General features: G+C 39.2%; 1 pseudogene; it reads left to right on the forward strand.

The window, feature by feature from the left end:
* The first annotated feature begins 217 nt into the window (after nucleotides 1-217).
* LOC138155860 (large ribosomal subunit protein eL24-like) lies at nucleotides 218-753 on the forward strand (annotated as a pseudogene).
* Nucleotides 754-21017: the final 20264 nt, after the last annotated feature.

Genomic DNA, 21017 nt, shown 5'->3' on the forward strand with positions numbered 1-21017 from the left:
CATGGACAAGCCATTTAATCTCTCAGTGCCAAAGTCTGTACTTTGCAGACAAGTTGCTGATCTTCAGTGGCAGAGGAACTTTTCCTCGCCTGAAGTTTCTTAGATCAATGAAATTACAGGTTCAAACCAACACTGTATAAACTGGTGGGGATACAAAGAGAAAAATAAAAATAGCCTCTGCCTTTTTCTCTTCTCCATCTTCCTTCCGCTTGCAGCCATGAAGGTCTAGCTGTGCAGCTTCAGCGGGTACAAGATCTACCCAGGTCACAGGAGGCGCTACATACGCCGGCACGGATGGGAAGGCTTTCTAATTTTTGAATGCAAAATACAAGTCTGCATTCCTTTCAAAGAGGAACCCCTGGCAGATCAATTGGACTGTCCTGTAGAGAAGAAAGCACTAGAAGGGCCCAGTCGGAAGAGATTCAAAAGAAAAGAACTCGCTGGGCTGTTAAATTCCAAAGGACCATCAGTGGGGCTTCTCTAATGGCCAAGAGGAACCAGAAACCTGAAGTTCAAAAGGCCCAAAGAAAACAAGCCATCAGGGCTGCCAAGGAAGCAAAAAAGGCTAAGCAAGCAACTAAGAAGACAGCTGCATCTGTTGCTAAGGCTCCTACAAAGGCAGCACCTAAACAAAAAATTGTGAAGCCTATGAAAGTTTCTGCACCCCAAGTTGGTGGAAAACGTTAGTAGTATACAAAATTGGATTAAATAAAAGGAAATTTAAAGCAAAAAAAAAAAAAAGAAAGAAAGAAATAGCCTCTGTCTGCCCTCAAGTAGCTTACATTCCATTGGAACACTTAGAGCACCTCCCATCCACAGACTGATGTAGAATTCTCAGCAGTGCCCATTTCCATTGGAATTGTCAAAAGCCCAGTTTTCTAGCATTTCTGTTCTGCTTTCTGGTAGTCATTCTCTCCCAGTGAAAATCAGCATAGTGTAGCAGGCCTAGAGTCAGGAGATCGAGGTAGGAACCTCTGGCTTATAACACATATAAGCTACATTACACTTGACAAGTCCCTTCATCTGAACCACAGATTCCCCATCTGTAAAACGAGGCTAATACTGGATCTACCTCTCACAGAGTTGTTCCAGGGACAGGATTTTGTAAATAGCTAAGTACTATTTTAACATGAGTGTTTTTTTCTTATTGCCGCCCACTCTGGAATGAGACAATAACCCTTTCAGCCAATTTGTTTCTATTTTATCCCCTGTCTGAGTGTTTAACACTGCACAGGAAATGAAAAATCCCAGTGCTTGGAGAATACAACAGGTGTGAGAGGCCTCTTGCATTCCTAAGGGAAAGTAAGCAAGTCTCAGCCCCACTTTGTAGCACAGAACTGAAACTCCCCCGGTCTGGGGAATATAACAGGTGCTAGGAGACAAATGCTTTCCTAATGGAGAGTCACTCTGTGTTGGCCACGTTCCTCTACAGAAGAGCTAAATGCCCCGTGAGTCCTGGAGAAACGCATTATAATATGTCTATTTGTTCCTTTAGAATCGACAACTCTGCCAAACAGTCAAAGCTGCCCCGAAATTAGCAGACAACCACAATGGTCACACACTGCTCAAATACTCAGCCTCCAGGTGAGTCGGGAATCCTCTAAGGCTCGTGGTCCTTGGCTGGGGGAACTCAGATTGTGAAATGACAGATGGGGATTGGCTGCCTGCCAGGTTCTGGCTAACTGAGAAAGAAACTCTGCTGTCTGATGGTGCTGAAACCAACATCCTTTGGAAAAACGGCTCAGACGCTAAACATAGCCATCCTTTCCTTTTCAGCTTACTACACTGTGGTGGTTTGGGGTTTTTGCTCTCCTAGACTCATAGAATCATAGAGCTAGAAGCAAGGTAAAAGATTGGATAGATGTTGTATCAGACTCCTCAGACCTTTACTAGTTATGAGACCCTGGGCATGGCACTTTACCTCTGTCAAGCTCCATTTCCTTGTGTGTAAAATGTGGATAATAATAGCATCTATGTTACAGAATAGTTATATATTATATATATTAGAGGATTATATATGTGCATCTGTATATATGTGTATGCATGTATGCATATATGTATATGCATATATAAATACATATATCTGTGTACATTTTATATTTATACATATATACACATGTATAAATGTGTATATATGTATGTATATGTGTCTCTATATATTTATCTCTATATCTATCTAGATATGTACATCTGTATCTATATAGATGTAGATATCTATATATATAGACGTACCCCAACATAGTGACATCATTTTGGTCCTTTCTGAGAATGAAGGATGACAGTCAAGCTAGATAGGTGGATGGATGAAAGGATGGATGGATGGATAGATAATAAAGATCAAGATAGTTACGTACGTACGTATATGTCCATACACACATATTGAGTGGGAAGACATGAATAAAAATTGCTAACATTTACAAAGTGCTTACTGTGTGCCAGGCATTCTTCTATGTGCTTTACAATTATTCCTTCACTTGGTCCTCATGACAACTCTGAGAGGTAGGTGCTATTATTATCCCCAGAAAACAGTGTTGGGGCTGGAGTCCTGGTTGCCTGTCTAATGTGCTGTCTACCTGACTCCTCCTTGTCTCTATCTGTAAAGACTGGAGAAGCCATTTCAACCATTCCCCTATATGCATTTTCTCTCTATTAGAATGTAAAATCCTTGAGGGCAGGGCCTGTTATGCCTTTTGAAATGTATCCCCAATATTTAGCACAGTGCTTGGCATAGAACATTTAGTTCTATAGAACTCATTTATTCATTTATTTAATTCTGCTCATTTCAACAAAACACACCTTTATTAAACACCTTCTATCAGCAGCAAGCTACCATAAAGATAACTATACAAAGATAGAGTGATGTGGCATAAATTCTACTGCCAAACAACTCAGTCTAAGAAATATGGAGGAAGGAAGTGGGTTGAGACAGACATAATAAAAACAGGTCTGGCCAAAGAAGGGGAAAGAAAGAATTTGATCAATTCAAAGGACTGGCACATGGATTACTGTATCTAGTGCTAATTCCAATAATGCTGACCACTTTAGAGGATTCATTATGCATACTCCTCAGGACCTAGCTATACCACCAAAGTACCTGGAGGAATTTGAGGAAGGAGAAAGTACTTTCACCTAAGGAAGCAAGAGGAACCAGTCAGGAAAGTCTTTAAAAAGGAGGTGGTATCTGAGTGGAATTTTGGAGGAAAAGAGGGCCTTCAACTAGAGAGAGACATTTAGGGAAAACCATTTCAGACATAGGGGACAGCTTGAGCAAAATGACAAAGATAAAAGTTAAAGTAATAACACAAAGTATATTAAGGGATATAGGCTTGGAATGGTCAAGGGGTGTAGAATTTTGAAGATCCTTCAACAGCAGGAACAAAAATTTGTACCTTATCCTTTGATGTAATTGGGAACCATAGAAGTCTTTGTTTGTTTAGTAGAAGAGTATTAGGGTCAGAGAAGTACATTATGAATGTCTGTAATTTCTAATGCAACAGTCACTGTCTAGTCTATGAATGATGACTTAGAAAGGGGGAACAGGAATTTCCTGAATCCTTTGCATTGTAATTTCCAGTCTTCTAGCAAAGATGATTTGCATAATGATGTAAAGAATGGGTTAGAAAGCAGATATAGGAAGACCAGTTAGGAGACTTGGTCTAGACAAGAAGAGACAAAAAAGAAGAGACAAAAGTGGGTACAGTGGGAGTGCTGAGTACCTACAAGGAGTCTAGTCTTCTAATGCCTGGTGAAGGACATAACTTTTTTTAAAAGCATAGTCTTTGCCCTCTTGGTGTTTACAGCCTTAACAGGAAGGCAAATTCTACCCTAACATATGTCAAGTAAAATACTGTATAATCCCTTGTAAAATTGGAAAAAAAAAGATTATTGAAGGCTAGAGAAACAGGGAAGTTAGAGTGGAGACAAGATTTGAAGCAGACCTAAAAATATTTAGATATGCAGGAGGAAGATAAGAAGCCAACCCAAGCAGTGTGATTAAAGGCAAAGAGGCAGGGACAGCGTAGATACTGGTCTCTCTACAGCACAGGCAAAGTACCTCTTCCAGGAAGCAATCAAATGTCAGTTTGTTTAGGGTTTGGTGAGATTTTATGGGGGATCTGAAAATGCTGAGCTGAGGAGTTCATACTTCCTCGGACAGGCCTGAGAGAGCCTTAGGACATGTAATATTGATTATTAGTCAATAAGCAGTCAGTCAAGCATCTATTAAATGCTTACTATATGCCAGATACTGTGACCATGAAGATCACTGGATTTAGAGACAGACTCCATATTGATCTTACTGTTCACTAAAACTCCCAGATATTTTTCAAATGAACTGCTAAATAACTGTGCCTTCTCCATCTTGTATTTGTGTACTTGATTTTTTTTTGGAATTTGCATGTAAAATAATTAGGAAATAGTTAACAAAATAAATAAAAATACAATCAAACATAGTGAATATTGTCTTATGAAAACCAAGTCAAAGTGGACCCACAGGGATCCTCGTGTACGGCTTAGTGGCTCCTATTTTTATTGGAGTTTGACATCACTGTTCTAGCCTGTCAAGATTCCCTGAGATCCTGATTCTGTTGCCCATCTGGTTAACTAGCCCTCTCAGTTTTGTGTCATCGCAAATTCAAGAAGCATGTAGTCTTTGCATTTTTCTAGATCATTAATGAAAATATTCAATATTACAAGGCCAAGTATAGATCCATGGAGTACTCTACTGGAGCTATACCTAAAGATTTCTCATCTATCAGTTTAATAACATTAAAAAAAAACCTAATAAGGTAAGTCAGCCATGACCTGTTCCAGCCATGTTGGCTCTTTGTAATCACCACTTCTTTCTCCATATGTTCACTAATGATCTCTTTATTGAAGCAAACTAGAATTTTCCCAGGAATCAAAGTCAACTTCACGGAGCCTATAGTTCTCTTTTTTGGAAAATCAACATATTCACCCTTTTCCAAACTTAGGGTGTTTTGGGATCTTTTCCTTGATCTTTTGCTTATAGTGATTAAGCAATCACAACTGCCAATTCTTTTAGTGACTGAAGATATAGTTCATCTGGGACAAATGCATTGAATTCATCAAGAATAGCTAAGCATTTTTTTGCTATCTCCTTACTTATCTTGGGAATCAATTCCCTATGGGCCATTTTTGTTCTTTAATTTCCTATGCAAAAATCATTCTGCTTGTTATAAAAAAACAATAAAATAAGAATGCATTGATAAAGAAAGCAATAAAATTAAAAAACCAAGAGCTGGGCAGCTCTGTCTTGTCTCTCCCATAAGTTATCATCCCATCCACCCAAAGCAGAAGTCTTACCCTTTCTTCAATCTTTGTTTTTCTTTCAAGCCCTTTTCTGGTTGTCCTTACCATCCCTTATCAATCTCAGCTCACTCTGAATTTTAATATTCCTGATACTAATTTACAGGATGGTACTATGCTCTTGTATTCACCTTCTATTCCTTGAATTTGTTTCCATCATTTGTACATTTCTTTTTAAAAATCTAATTTAGTTTGTGTGTCCCTTGTGCATCATTTTGGTCTTTTTAGATCTTTTCATTTATATTATTATCATCCTATCTTCAGAATTTCATCCTTGAACAATTCCCAGCCCTCTTGGGCTAACTCTTTTGTAGATTTTGGTCCATGGAATCTTATAAACCCTTTGAAATATAGTTTTCCAAAAGCTAGGGTGCATGTCAGATTACACATGACTGATCATAGACTGAAGGAAGGAGTGGTCACTCTTCCCCTTCAAGCCCTAAGGGTTCCCATCATTTCCACCCTAGCAAACAGTTCCTTTGAGTTAGTAAAAATAAGATACAAATGAGACTCTGTCCTTGTCACTCACTTCTCTTTTTGAAAGATAAAATCATCATTAAGGGAAGTCAAAAAATTAGAAGCTACTATGATTTTGATTTTGAGAGAACATTAGAAGGTGCTGGATAATTGAAGTCCCCCATAATTACTATGTCATCTTCTATTCCAGTGTTGTGATAATGTTTTTTAAATTTCTCATGTATTTCCTCTTTCTGTCTAGGTGGTATGTAGTATACACCAATAACAGAATTACTTCTGTCTCTCCTCCCATTTTCCCTAAAATATGGAAACTTTGGGAAGGGTTGACAACTCCCTCTAAAAATTTGTGATAGGAAAAGAAAATTTAGACATAGGCAAATTTAATGAAAGCAAATTTCAAAGAAATCAGAGAAAATATTGGAATTTTCCAAAGATCTGAAATCATATAAAAAGAAAATTGGCTTAAGGGAATAGGGAATTTTCTATAGAATGAAATTTTAATGAAACAAACATTTGTAATGACATTGAGATGCGGACAGACATGTCTAAAGAGGTAAGCATGGGGAATGTGTTGACCGATTTAGATTTTTTTTTCACAGATGTGTAGAAAATAGAACAATGGGCAGGTTGAATATGGAGGATGAATAGAAAAGACTGGCACAGTCCTTTTATAAACACAATCAATTGGGAACACTAAAGATCAGTGGGCTGGGACTCTAGGAAGGCTAACAAGTTTTGCTTTGGGTTTTTGTTTTCTTGTTCCTTTTGCTGCTTTTAGCAATGTTAGATGGTAAGGGAAGACCAAAAAGGGCATAGGAGGGAAGGAAACAAGCTTTTATTAAGCACCTACTATTTCAGGAAGTGTTGCTAAGCACTCCACAAATATTCTCTCATTTGATTCTCACAACCCTGTGAAGTGCTATTATGATTCCTATTTTACAACTGAGGAAATTATGACTTGCTCAGGGACATACAGCTTGTAAGTGACTGGGGCTGGATTTGGACTCGGCTCTCCCTCACTTCAGCCCTCTATCTACTGAACCAAATACTTATCTCTGGTGTAGACCTGATTGGAATAGGACAATTAATAAAGTATCTAAGTGAAAGACAAAAATGAAAAATTCCCTTTCCTCAAAGAGTTTACATTTTATTAGAAGAAAAAGAACCTGTACACTTTTATGTAGATACAAATGAAATCCTAGGCTGAGGGGTTTTGTTTTTGGAGGGGAGGCACCAGGAGGGCTTGTAGGAAAGCTTCATTTAGGAGGCAGCTGAGCTGAGGTGTAAAGGAAGCTATAATTTCTGAAGGACAGGGGAGCAGAAGGAGAGCATTCCAAGGCTGGAGGATAGCTTGGGCAAAAGTATGGAGAAAGAAAATGGAATGTTGTAAGGCACTGGTGTTAAATGAAAATAGAAATGGGGGGAGGGGTGAGAGGGGCACTCACCTGATGGATCTCTGGCTACTGAACCAAGATGGCTATGGAGCAGAAAGTGAGGCTGGTGACTCTGCACAGCCCTCCATCACTCAAATCAGAATCAATTGCAAGTCATGTCATCCTCTCCTTGATGTCATTGTCCTCTTCTAGAAGGGAGGACAAACCACAAACCATACATAAGGATTCCCACGGGCTGCATATTGACTTAGAAAACCGCACATCCCATTATGTTCTACTTTTGTCTATTTTGTTAAATATTTCCCAATTACATTTTTTACTGGTTCAGACCACATTCCAGACTGTTGCACGGCCAGGATGTGACCTGTTCGTTTGTTTTTGACTCATCACAAGAGCCCAGTAGTGTAGATATTGTAAACATTAACATCTTCATTGTGCAGATAAGGAAACTGAGCTTCAGAAAGGTTAGCCAAGGCCACTAACCTGAGAAGGACCATAGGCACCCAAGGAAAGACTAGAACAGAGACTCACAACCAGGTCTCTTGTGCCTTCTTGCCAAGTGTTCTTTTTTTTCCATCGTACTACAATGCTTCCTCCTCCAGATGCTTCAGTTTCCTCATCTAAAAGAGATGAAATGATTGGAGTACAGTAATGTTCTTTAGATTTCTATCCAACTTTAAAATCCTATCCTCTGAAATTCATCACTTGGATTCTGAAGAGAAAGATCCCCTCCAAGTGGATTTCTTTTTTTTTTTTTACATCCTATGTAACTTATTTTTTAAATTAAATTTTATGTTTATTTTTAGTTTATATCATTCATTTCCACAAGATTTTGAGTTACTAATTTTCTCCCCATCTTTCCTCTACCCACCACCCCAAAACAGCATTCCCACTATATGCACCCTCCCCCAATATCCTCCCCCATGCCCCCTGTGATTTTCCAGTAGAACAAGATGGATCTCTATACCCCAGTGCCTGTATATCTTATTTCCCATTTGCAGGTAAATTAATAATAATAATAATAATAATAATAATATATTTTTAAACATTTGATTTTAAAACTTTGTATTCCAGATTCTTTCCCTTCCTCCCTCATCACCCACCCTAACTGGGAAGATAAGTAATTCAATATAGGTTGTACATGTGTAGCTATGTAAAACATTTCCATAGTACATATATTGTGAAAAACTGACTGTATTTCCCTCCATCCTATCTCACCCCCCAACTTGTTCCATTCTCTACTTTGACCCTGTCCCTTTGCAAAAGTGTGTGCTTCCAATTTCCCTCCCCCCCACCCTGCCCTCCCTTCCATCATCCCCCCTCTTATCCCCTTCCCCCCTACTCTCCTGTAGGGTGATATACCCTATTTAGTGTGTATGTCATTCCCTCCCTAAGCCAAATTCAATGAGAGCAAGGTTGACTCATTCGCTTTTGCCTTCCTGTTCTTCCCCTCCATTGTAACAGTTTTCCCTTGTCTCTTTTATATGAGATAATTTATCCCATTCTGTCTCTCCCTATCTCCTCTCATTATATTCCTCTCTAATATGTCAATTTCACCTTTTAAATTTCATCCCTTCCTATTTAATTGATCCTGTGCCCCTGTCTATGTATACCTGTACACATATATACACACACTCACATATATATTCATACACCCATATACCCTCCTATATAGACATATATGTATATATACATATATATATACACATTTATATTCCCTTCAACTACTTTCATACTGAGAAAAGTTTCATAAGTTACAATTATTGTTTTTCCATGTAGGAATGTAAATAGTTCAACTTTGATCAGTTCCTTATGATTTCTTTTCCCTGTTTACCTTCTCATGCTTCTCTTGCTTCTTGTATCTGAATGTCAAATTTTCTATTCAACTCTGTTTTTTTTTTTATCAAGAATGCTTGAAAGTCCTCTATTTCATTGAATGACCATATTTTCCCCTGAAACATGATACTCATTTTTGCTGGGTAGGTGATTCTTGGTTTTAATCCCAGCTCCTTTGACCTCCAGAATATCATATCCCAAGCCCTTCAATTCCTCAATGTAGAAGCTGCCAGATCCAGTGTTATCCTGATCGTGTTTCCACAATATTAAAATTATTTCTTCTTGGGTGCTTGTAATATTTTCTCCTTGATCTGGGAACTCTGGAACCTGGCTATAATATTCCTAGGAGTTTTCTTTTTGGGATATTTTTCAAGAGGTGATTGGTGGATTCTTTCAACCTCTATTTTGCCCTCTGGTTCTAAAACATCTGGGCATTTTCCTTGAGAATGTCTTGAAGGATGATTTCTAGGTTCTTTTTTTAATCATGGCTTTCAGGTAGTCCAATAATTTTTAAATTATCTCTCCTGGATCTATTTTCCAGGTCAGTGGTTTTTCCAATGAGATATTTCATATTGCCTTCTGTTTTTTCATTTGTCTGGATCTGTTTAATAGTATCTTTATTATTCATAAAATCACTAGCTTCCATTTGCTCCAATCTAATTCTGAAGTGATGATTCTCTTCAGTGAGCTTTTGAGATTCTTTTTCCATCTGGCAAATTCAACTTTTTAAAGCAGTCTTCTCCTCATTGGCTTTTTGAGCCTCTTTTGCCATTTGAGTTAGTCTATTTTTTAAGGTGCTTTTTCTTCCGTCAGGTTGTTGACTCTCTTTTCATGATTTTCTTGCATCATTCTCACTTCTGTTCCCATTTTTTCCTTCACTTCTCTTATTTGGTTTTCAAAATCCTTCTTAAGCTCCTTTATGGCCTATAACCAGTTCATATTTTTCTTGGAAGCTTTTGGTGCAGGAATTCTGACTTCATTGTCTTCCTCCTGTTCCATGCTTTGATCCTTTCTGTCCCGCAAAAAAGGAATCCAAAGTCAGATTGCTGTGCTTGTTTTGCTTCCATTGCTTGATCGTGTTGCCACTCAATTATTTGACTTTTGAGCTTTTTTCCACAGTAAAACTCTGCTTCCAGAGAGGAGAGCTTTGTCCCAAATCGCTGGAGTTTTCACAGCACCAGAGCTATAAGTTGGCTGCCCTCTCAGATGCTTCTACTGGCTCTGACACACTGGTAACACACCCCAGGACCTCCACTCTAGACAGCAATCCATATCCAAGCAATTTAAAGCAAGAGTGATTACCCCTCATACTGGTCACTTAGTCCCCCTACAATTTGCAGGCCAGGAACTCTGAAGCAGCCACACAGTGGCAGCCCCTGTGCTTCAGCTGCTTCTCCCTTAGGAGGGCAGTGCCTGGACCACATTCCTTGACCCCCTGTTCCCACAAAGTCCACATTGAACTCTCACCTTGTCTTTGCATTTATGGGTTGATAATTCTGGAAACTGCCACAGCTGCTGGTGATCCACTCTCCTGAAGTTCCTCCAGCCAGGTCTGGTCATAGCCTTCCTGATGCTAAAACTGTGTGGGTCTGGGGTCTGCTCCCATTGTGCTGCAATGGACCCTTCTTGCTGGCCTGCCCGGCTGTCTTCAGCTGGAGGTTTGTTTCTCTCTGTCACTTTGTGAGTTCTGTAGCCCTAAAGTTTGTTTAGAGTCATTTTTATAGGTATTTGAGGTGGTTATGGAAGGGGCATATGGAGTTTTCCTGCTTCTTTGCCACCATCTTGACTCCACCCCCTCCAAGTGGATTTCAAGAGGTTTAATTAGCATTAATGAAGTTCATCTTTTGCACAAATAGACTTGCAGGCCAACTTCACTCCTCTCACCAATTTATTGTAAGTATCAAATGAGAAAGTGAAGGCAAAATATTTCATAAACCTTACAGTGCTTTCTGAATGAGAGGTCTTAGTATGATTGGTATTAGAGCATTAACTTTCAATGTCCAGCAGCTTTGTGGTTCAGTAGATAGACCACCAGATCTACAATTGTTAAGGCCTGAGCTCAAATTAGCCTCAGGTAGTTTTGCTACCTGTGTGACCTCGGTCAAGTCATTTAACCTTTGTATGCCTCAGTTTCCTCAACTGTAAAATGGAACTAATAATAGCATCCCGAGATTGTTGTGAAAACCAAATGAGATATTTGCAAAGCATTTTGTGAATTTTAAAGTGTTATATAAATACTAGCTATTATTAATAATGCTATTGTTCTTGGGCTTTAATAAGTCCTTCAAAATTCTGAGTTGGTATTATTTAAGGAATAAATCAATTTAAGTCCATTTAATTGAGTTTTCTTCCTCAAACACTCATTTTCTTTCATATTTTAGCCCCTGAATAAAGCCCAGGGGAAATAATTTGCTGACCTATTTTCAGTTAAACATTTATTAAGTGTCTGTTATGCCAAGGACACTTTGCTAAATGCAGGAGGTACAAAGATGAAAAATGGTTGCTCTCCCTACCCTCAGGAAGCTAATTATCTAATAATAAGGTGCAATGTATAGACAAGTATAATGCACAGCAGAACTTCATAAGAGGGGATATCTAGACCAAATGCTCTAGGAAAGCCTGAGGAAGAAACAGTAATTTGTGGTGTCAGAATGAAAAAGGCTTCTTGGAAACAGTAGTGCCTGATCTTGTTCTTTAGGAAAGAGATGGATTTCATTCAATCAACAAAGACTTATTACGTATGTACTGAGCATCAGATACTGTTCTAGGCACTGGAATTACATGTGCCTCCCCAAAAAAATGTCCCAAAGAGATGAGTTCTAGGCATAAGGAATGGCTTGTACTAGAACCACACAGACAAATAGACACAGAGTAATTGACACAGAGACAGAGAAAGAGAAAAGGAGGGAGACAAAGAAAAGGAGAGTGAAAAGAGAGAATGACAAAGATAGAGACAGAGAAACAGATGAGAGGGACATAAAAAGAGAGAGACAAAGAGAGGGACGAAGAGAGGAGACAGAGATAGAGAAAGACAGAGGAGGGTATTGAAGATAAGATTAGTTATGGCCACTATACCACTTTTGGTATAATGGAGTTTGAAGGGATACAGTAGAAAATAAAGTTGAAAAGATTTGGAGCCCTGTAAATTCCTGGCTAAGAAATTAACATTTTATTGTGTGACAGTGTAATGGGAATGGGAATTTGAAGATCTTTCCTGCCCCCTAATAAGTCTAGGGGGGAATTTGAAGAGTTTCCCTGCTTTGAAGATAAACTTTGCCTCCAATAGGCTGAATATAGTTACATGGAGCCTGTTGTGGGAGGAGTTTGATGAAGGGTGGAGCAGAGCCCACAGGAAGCTGGGAGTCAGAGCTAGCAAGAGGGCGGGAGAGAGAGGAGCTCAGGCAATAGAGAGGTTTGTGAGTAAATATTGGTCTTGTTTTGGCTTATGGGAAGGCTAAAGGATGGTGTGGCTCTCTGTGTTGTTAAGACTTGTTAACTTCATTACTACTATAAATGAATCAACTTCCTGGTTTGGGGATTCAGTTTTCTGGTATCTAAATGCTTCAGTTCTGTCCTCTATGTGGAGAGTTTGTTATATTTTGCAATCAAATGTCATGCAATATTTATAGTTACAGTCTTTATCGTGATTGTGGGTGCTGTAAATATTGCATTGGCACTACAGACAGGCAGCTCTGAAGGAACTCAAGTAGCTTACCCCTGAAGAGTATGGAAATAGGCATAAAGTCCATTTGCAGGATCAGGGACAGAAGACAGTTTCTGAGCTTGTCCAGTTATCCCCAAAGACTGCAGAACCCAGCCTAGGGCAAGCAATAACAATAGCCGATGGGTCTGAAACTGACCTTACTGCCAAGAGAGATACTTTGGATAGAAATCTGACCTACAGTTGCATGCTGGAAGAGTGTGGGCATCCCACCCACCAGGGGTATTAGCAGCAAGAGAGGAATGAACAACCCCTAGGAGGATGCAGGTGAACACTAAGGAGATGACACCTCTTCCCCAATTTCTCCAATTCTATTCACTATGTTTTGGTCTGTGAATCTGCTGACATGCTACTGAACTCTGAGAGTAGGTGAGCTCACCAAAAGAACATAGTTTCTATTGCTTTCTCCATGTTCTTCATGTCTCTAGTATACTGTTTCGTGTTTAATGCATTCCTAGGCTCAGTGTTTACAAGGAAGATGGGCTCTTTAAGAGACGACATAAATTCTGACATCATCTGAGATAATATACCCTAACTGGATGTTAAGTCACAAAGATTATTGAGAGAACCTCCCAAAACTGAGTCCTGAACCATGGGTTATAATTGTATAGATAGTTGGGACCTACTGAAAACCTTTGAACTCTGACCAAGTTCAGTCTGGAGAGAAATGAGACATGGCTGATTTTAAATTGAGAAAAGAGAGAGTGCTGACAAGTAAGGGGACCAGGGAAAGCTCCTCAAATAAGATAGCATCTGTGCTAAGCCTTGAAATCAAGACGAGTCAACAAGCATTTGTTAATCATTTGCTCTGTACCAGGCCCTCTGTTAATTACCTTCTAATCTTTTCCAATGGGATTCAGACAGAAATAATGCTAAAATAAGTTATCTTGCTATTATTCTTTTCTATTCAATGTTCCAGTCAGTCAAGTCAACAGGCATCTATTAAGCACCTACTATGTTCCAGACACTGTGCTAAGCACTGGGGCTATAAACAAAGGGGAAAACTGTCCCTGCCCTCAAGGAGCTCACAGTCTAATAAGGAAGACAATATTCAGATAACTAAGTACATATAAGATATATACAGGTGTAATGCCATGCACAGAAGTTTTCCAGAAGAACTGCTACGGTGAAGAGCTTTTTTTAAGGTTCTGATTACTCAGTATAGTGATCACTCTATTCCATAACAAAAGCAAAACCTCCATGGAAAATCAAGGTACAGCATAATTCAAAATACAGCATTCACCATATTTCATTACCACTGAAAATCACGATATAATATTCACAACATTGTCTCAAAGTAAAATAGTCACTCTTAAGTTAATTCAATCAGTCACTTATCAATAATATCAAAGTACACAGTCAAAGTCTTCCACTCTTGGGGCAAAGTCTTGATTAACTCAATCAGTTACTAATCAGTAACAATAGTGAAAGTATTCAAAGTACAATCAGTCACTTATTCAACAAAGTCTTACCAAGTATCATACACAAAACCCTCTACCCCTTAGGTCACTAGTAAATTATAATTACTCAGTACCCAAGGAGAGGTCTTTTCATCTTGACTCAAGGCTTGTTCATCAGGGCCTGTTCTCAGATTCCCTGGATCCCCTTCCATGTTCCCAGATTCTACCTGGATTCACCAGACTGTCACCTGGGTTCAATGGAAGACAGCTCCCAGTTCCTTGACCAGCTCTCTGGACAGGTTCTACCCCACACTGGTGTTCACAGGGTCTGGTCCATGTCAGCTCCTTCACCATTTCTGTTCCAAGGAATTCAAGGCTCAACCAAGCCGCAAACAGAGTCTCAGCATCCCAGTCATGCTTCAGTCAACTTGGGCTCCTGGCTCCTGCTCTTGCTCTGGACTCTGGGCTCCTGGGATCCTGTTCAGAAGAAGCTCCACCACCACAAGTTTGCAGGACTCAGTTCTCCATTCTTCTGTAGCTGTTCTGCCACCCGATCTCGGTCTCAAGGAAATTCTGACTGTGAGTCTCTGGGGCTTTTCTTATATACACAGTATTACCTACTTCACTTCCTTTTGCCAACCCTTTCCTTTGAAGTCAGTTAACAGGAGACAGGAATTCATACCTTCTGTTCCCCCAATCAGAGGCTTGATCAGTTACTAAGTGTTAAGTACCTGCTACTTTTGTCAACACAAAGATATCTTCAAATTCCAAATTACATTACCATTACAAAAGGGTATGAGGTTAAGTTTATATTCTAATACTTTTATTCACCTTCAAAAAGACGATTATTTTATCCATCTTTGCAATAATCTATACCCTGCTATACCCTGTCTATATTGTGCTTATACAGAGTTGTTTGCATAACATTTCCTCTATTAGGTTGTAAGCACCTCTAGGGCAGGGATTGTCTTTTGCCATTCTTTGGATCTTTAGCACAGTACCTAGTTAACTGAAGCACAGTCCTTGACTGGAACATTATACAGAAAAGAATTATAGTAGGACAGTGACATATTCCAGGATTATTTCTTTTTTTTTTTAATTTATTTATTTTTACAACATTAAGTTTCACAAGTTTTTGAGTTCCAAATTTTCCCCCCTCCATCTGCTCCTCCTCCCTGGCAGCATGCAATCCAATATAGGTTCTAAAAATACCTTCACATTAAACATTAGTCAAGTTGTAAAGAAGAATTATAACCAATGGAATGAACCACAAGAAAGAAGAAACAAGAAAGAGAGAGAGAGAGTAGTTTGCTTCAGTCTGCATTCAGACTCTGTAGTTTTGTTTTGGTTTTCTTTGCCTTTTTTTGGAGGGCATTGGAGTTAAGTAACTTTCCCAAGTTTGCACAGCTAATTTGTGTGTGTGGGTGGGTGGGTGTTAAGTGTCTGAGGCCAGAAGGAGCCAAACTCGGGTCCTCCAGACCCCGGGCTGGCGCTTTACTCACTGTGCCACCTAGCCACCCCTAGACACTAGTTCTTTCTCTGGATATGGATATCTCTTTGCATCATGAGCCTTTTGGAGTTGTCTTATAGCCTTGCATTGCTGAGAATAGCCCAGTCTATCAAAGTTAGTCATCACAGATACAATGTGTCTGTAATTGTGTACAATGTTCTCCTGGTTCTGCTCCACTCACTCAGCATCAGTGTATGTAAGTCTCTCCAGGTTATTATGAAGTCCGTCTGCTCCTCATTTCTTATAGCACAATAGTATCCCATTACATTCATATACAACTTGTTTATCCATTCCCCAATTGATGGGCATCCCCTTGATTTCCATTTCTTTGTCTTTTTGCCACCACAAAATGAACTGCTATAAATATTTTTTGTACACACTGTTCCTTTTCCCAGTTGTATGATCTCTTTGGGATACAGAGCTAGAAATGGTATTGCTGGGTCAAAGGGTATGCACATTTTCATAGCCCTTTGGGCATAGTTCCAAGTTGCTCTCCAGAATGATTGGATCAGATCACAACTCCACCAACAATGCATTAGTGAAAAAGCTCATATTCTAAAGGGGAAAGCTATATGCAAATAGCTAGCTACATTAAAAAAAAAAAGTCTCCCCCCCCCCATTAGAATGTAAGATCCTTGAGGGAATGAACTATCAATTTCTTTTTTTTTTTTGTTCTATCTTCTTTTTTTTCCTTATTTGTTTACCACTGTTTAGGACAGTGACTGTGTAGCAGCAAGCACCCTAGCATACCCAGGATGTCTGCTAGCACAGGTTCTTAGATATGCTTTTCTAAAGGAAAGCAACTCAAAATGGGTTAACAATCTTGCTTTAATCAAACACATGTAATTACCTAGTTTGAGGGAAAAAGATCAGCATCCAAACTTCAAAGAATACAAGCGGAAGTTACAAGCAGACAAAAAATACTGACAAAGAAACATATCAGCAGACAGGGCCTCCGGCTGTCTGACCCTTACATCTATACCTAGTTAGTTACCAGAGAGGGAAGCACCAACATCTGGGTTTTCAAAGCCTGGGGCTCAAAGGCTGCCCAGAGTCTCATGTGGCCAAATCACACCACTCTTCCCAAAGTGAGACCCAAAGCAAAACCTCACATCAGGGTATATATAGCCTTCTCCTGGCTCAGAGAATGTAACAACCCTCTTGACCCATTGCCCAATCACAAAGTATCAAGGTGTGGGAGTTCCTGAAAAACAAGCCTGCTGCCACAAGCTCCATGTGAGCACATTCAGCCTATTAAGGGGCAGAGTACGTTTTCAAATCAGGGAAGGTTCTCAGAGTCACTTAAGCCTATGATAGAGCACGGAAGATCTTCAGATTCCCATTCCCATAACAGACTAGTAGATAGTAAGCTCTTAAAAAAAAATGTATTGACTTGATTTGAGGACCATTTCTAAATGAACTCCATTGAACAAGATAAGAATGTTGTTTTTTTTATAATAATAGTAACTTGGTCCAACCGTTCTGGAAAATAATTTGGAATTATGCACAAAGGGCTATAAAACTGTGCATGCCTTTTGACATGGCAATATCACTAGTAGGCCTATATCCCAAAAGAGATCAAAGAAAAAGGAAAAGGACCTTTTTGTACAAAAGCATTTATAGTGTCTCTTTTTGTGGTGGCAAAGAATTGGAAATTGAGGGGATGCCTATCAACTGGAGAAAGGCTGAATAGGTTGGGGCACATAATTGTGATAAAATCCTATTGTGCTATAAGAAATGAAGAGCAGGATGGTTTCAGAAAAAACATGGGAAGACTTATATGAACTCTGCAAAGTAAAGTGAACAGAACCAGAACACTGTACACAGTAAAAGCAATATTATAGAGATGATCAGTTGGGAAAGACTTAGCTACACTAATCAAGATAATGATCCAAAATAGTTCCAAAAGATCCATGATGAAAATGCTATCCACCTCCAGAGAGAGATCTGATGAGATCTAAATGCAGACTGAAGCATATTTTTTTTTAATTTTCTTTCTTTTTTTTTGCAATATGGCTAACATGGAAATATGTTTAGCATGACTTCATATCTATAATTGATATCATATTGCTTGCCTTCTCAATGGATAGGGGAAGGGCAAGAAGAAGGGAGAGAATTTGAAACTCCAAAATTTTAAAAAGTGAATGTTAAAAACAATTTGAAAGAATCCTAATAGAAACTGATATTTATAAAGTACCTTAATTTTTTTTGTTCCATAAATTAACCCATTTGTTGTTGGACTATGGGTTACAGATACTTGATAAGAAGATTTTACTGGTCTTTCAATTCTTTCAGTCTTCCTGATGGCAGATTTGACTGTGACTGCAGAGGTGACATTGTAGGTCCATGCACCACCAGCTACTGCTTTCATACAGGATCCACAATACCAGATAACCACAGGTCTGTCTCTTCCTTTTGGTCTTGCCACAGAAGAAGCAGGTATACTTGGCATGCTGGCTAATTTCAATTTTCTTCATCGTTTTTCTGAGGCATACACCATAACGTGTTCATGTTTACCAACAATTCCGACCTTCTTGGTATGTTTAGCCATGTTACTGGTTGTGGGGCTGCAGCTTGGAGAGGGAAAGTACCTTAATTTTTTACAAAGCACTTTACATAAATTATCTTATTTGAACCTCATAGCAATTCTCTCAAGTAGGTGCTGACATATCCATTTGACAAAACAGAGAACTAAGGCCCAAAGAACTCCTTTGTCACATCCATAAACGGAGGAGGCAAAACTACAAACAGAAAAAGGATCCAAAAACAGCACACAGCTGCCCCCAGAAACTGAGGGAGAGTCTGAGCATACATGAGTTGGCTCTGTCGTCATCCAATGCTTGGAATTTCACATCTGTAGTCCATTATCCACGCTGGGCCACTGATGGCCCAGAGGAATCTCTCCAGTTTAAAGGGAGGCTTACATGGAACCTCTTGGTACAGGCTCAGCCTCCAGCCCCCAGCCAGAGGAAACCTTTACCGAAGTGAGACTGCAAAGCAGAGGGGGCCAAATCCTTTGAAACATGAGAAGGAAAGTAGTGGCTGGGTTCAGGGAGGAGACAATGGGGAAACATTTCAAAGTTAATTCTAAGAGGTAGAAGTGAAGTGTGGATAAGTCTAAAGCATTGAAGACATACTGTACAAAGATAGATAGGAGAAAGAGAGTAGTGAGTTTGTATAACAGCAAATTTGGCTTGAAGGTAAGAGTATTCAAGGGGCATTATTGGGAATCTGGTCAGCAGAAGTGGGCTGGGGTCAGCTTATACATCTCCCCTGATTGAGGTACTAGGTACCTGAGTGACTACATGAGGCTCCTAGGAGATTGGGCTATGAAGCAAAAAGGACAAACATTGCTCTCTCCATTTTACAAATGAGGAAAAGGTCAAAAAAATAGAAGTGACTTGTCCAAGGGCACATGACTAGATCAGGAATGGAACTCAAACCTATTTCAGAGTTCCAAATTCTCAGTTAGGAAGAACCTCAGAGGCCATGTCATTAAAGCACTATATCTAAAGAGGAATGTCTGCTACAGTATCCCTGAAAAGTGGTATATATACTATACTGTCTCATTTGGTGAGCTCCTCAACTCTCTTGGATTCAGCTGTCATTCTTCTACACATGATTCCCAGATTTATCAAGCCCCAGACTTTCTCCTGAGTTCCAATACTACATCAGTAAGTCAATTTCTATCTGTTAGTGCCTATTATATGCCAGTACTATGCTAAGTACTGAGGATATAATGCAAATAAAATTAATTACAGAAACATTGAGGTGGCACAGTGGATACAGCACCAACACTGGAGTTTGGAGGACCTGGGTTCAAATAGGGTCTCAGAGACTTAGTAGCTGTGCACAAGTCACTTAACCCTGATGGCCTCCAGATAGATGATTAGATAGACAGACAGATAGATAGATAGATAGATAGATGCAGTCCTTTCCCTCAATGAGCTTATATCTAATAGGCTTATATTACAAAGTGCCAGATGAAAATGGATGTCCCCAAAGCATCTTAAACTCAACATATCCAAAATAAAACTTATTAACTTTCCAAAACAACAAACCACTCACCTTTTCTGACCTTCCATATTACTGTCAAAGGTACCACCATCCTTCTAAATATCTAGGTCTGAAACCTCAGTTTCATGCTCAACTCCTCTCTCTGGACTCATCCTACTATTTAATCATATGCCCAATCTTGTCATTTATTTCTCTACCTCTCTCATGTATGTCTTATTTCCATTGCACAGCAAACACCACATATCACTCATCACTTTTCTCTTGGAGTGCTGCATTAGCCTTCTAATTGGCCCCCCTATCTCAAACCTCTCCCCACTCCAATTCATTTTCATTATGGCCAAAGTGATTTTCCACGTCACTGTGATACTCCATAAATTCTAGTGATTCCCCATTACTTCCAGGATCAAATATAAAGTCCTATGTTTAGCAGATACGATCTTCACAACCAGATTCCTTCCTACCTTTCTAATGTTATTATATTCTGTTCCCCTACACACACCCAACCATATTGGTCTACTTGCTATTCTTCATACATGACTCTCTATCTCCTATGCATTTGCCTTTGCACACTGCCTGCCCTTCATGTCTGAAATCCTATTCCTCCAAATATCTGATAATTAGAATCTTGGGCTTCCTTTAAGACTCAGCTCAAGCAACACGTCCTCCCAGAGGAGAGTGCTAAGTGGGCCAGTGGATAGAGCACTAGCCCTGAAATCAGGAAGACTGAATTCAAATGCAGCCTCAGGTACTTATCAACTATGTGACCCTGGGCTAGTCACTTCACCTCTGCCTTGGTTCCCTCAATTGTAAAATGAGAATACTAATAATGGGACCTATCTACCAGGATTGTTATGAAGATCAAATGAGATAATATTTGTAAAGCATTTAGCACATAGTAGGTGCTTAATAAAAATTTATTTCCATCTTCCCTGCCCTCCCCCCACCAAGTTACTAACTCCATCCCCTCTAATGTTATCTTCCCTCTATTCTATTATATATGTTCTGATTTATACATGTTATTTCTCCCACTAAAATGTAAAATCTTTGATAGCAAAAATTGATGTTACCTTTCTTCGTATCCCCATTCTTTAACACAATACCCAACATATACTAAGCCCTTAATAAATGTTGATTGTTTCATTGAAGATCTCCAATGCAAGACAGTTCACAACCACCAAAAATAACCTAGTCCACCTTCAAATAACCCTAACAATAAGGAAGATATTGAGCTTATATCTACCTCTCTAATTTCCATCTTACTCTGCCCTCATGGACCAAGCAGAAAAAAATCTTTTTTTTTTTCTTTTTGGAGGACAATTGGGGTTAAGTGGCTT

The sequence above is a fragment of the Petaurus breviceps genome, unplaced genomic scaffold (assembly GCF_028583685.1).
Source record: "Petaurus breviceps papuanus isolate PSGF00001 unplaced genomic scaffold, PetGlider_PUasm1.0 98, whole genome shotgun sequence".
Lineage (NCBI taxonomy): Eukaryota > Metazoa > Chordata > Mammalia > Diprotodontia > Petauridae > Petaurus > Petaurus breviceps.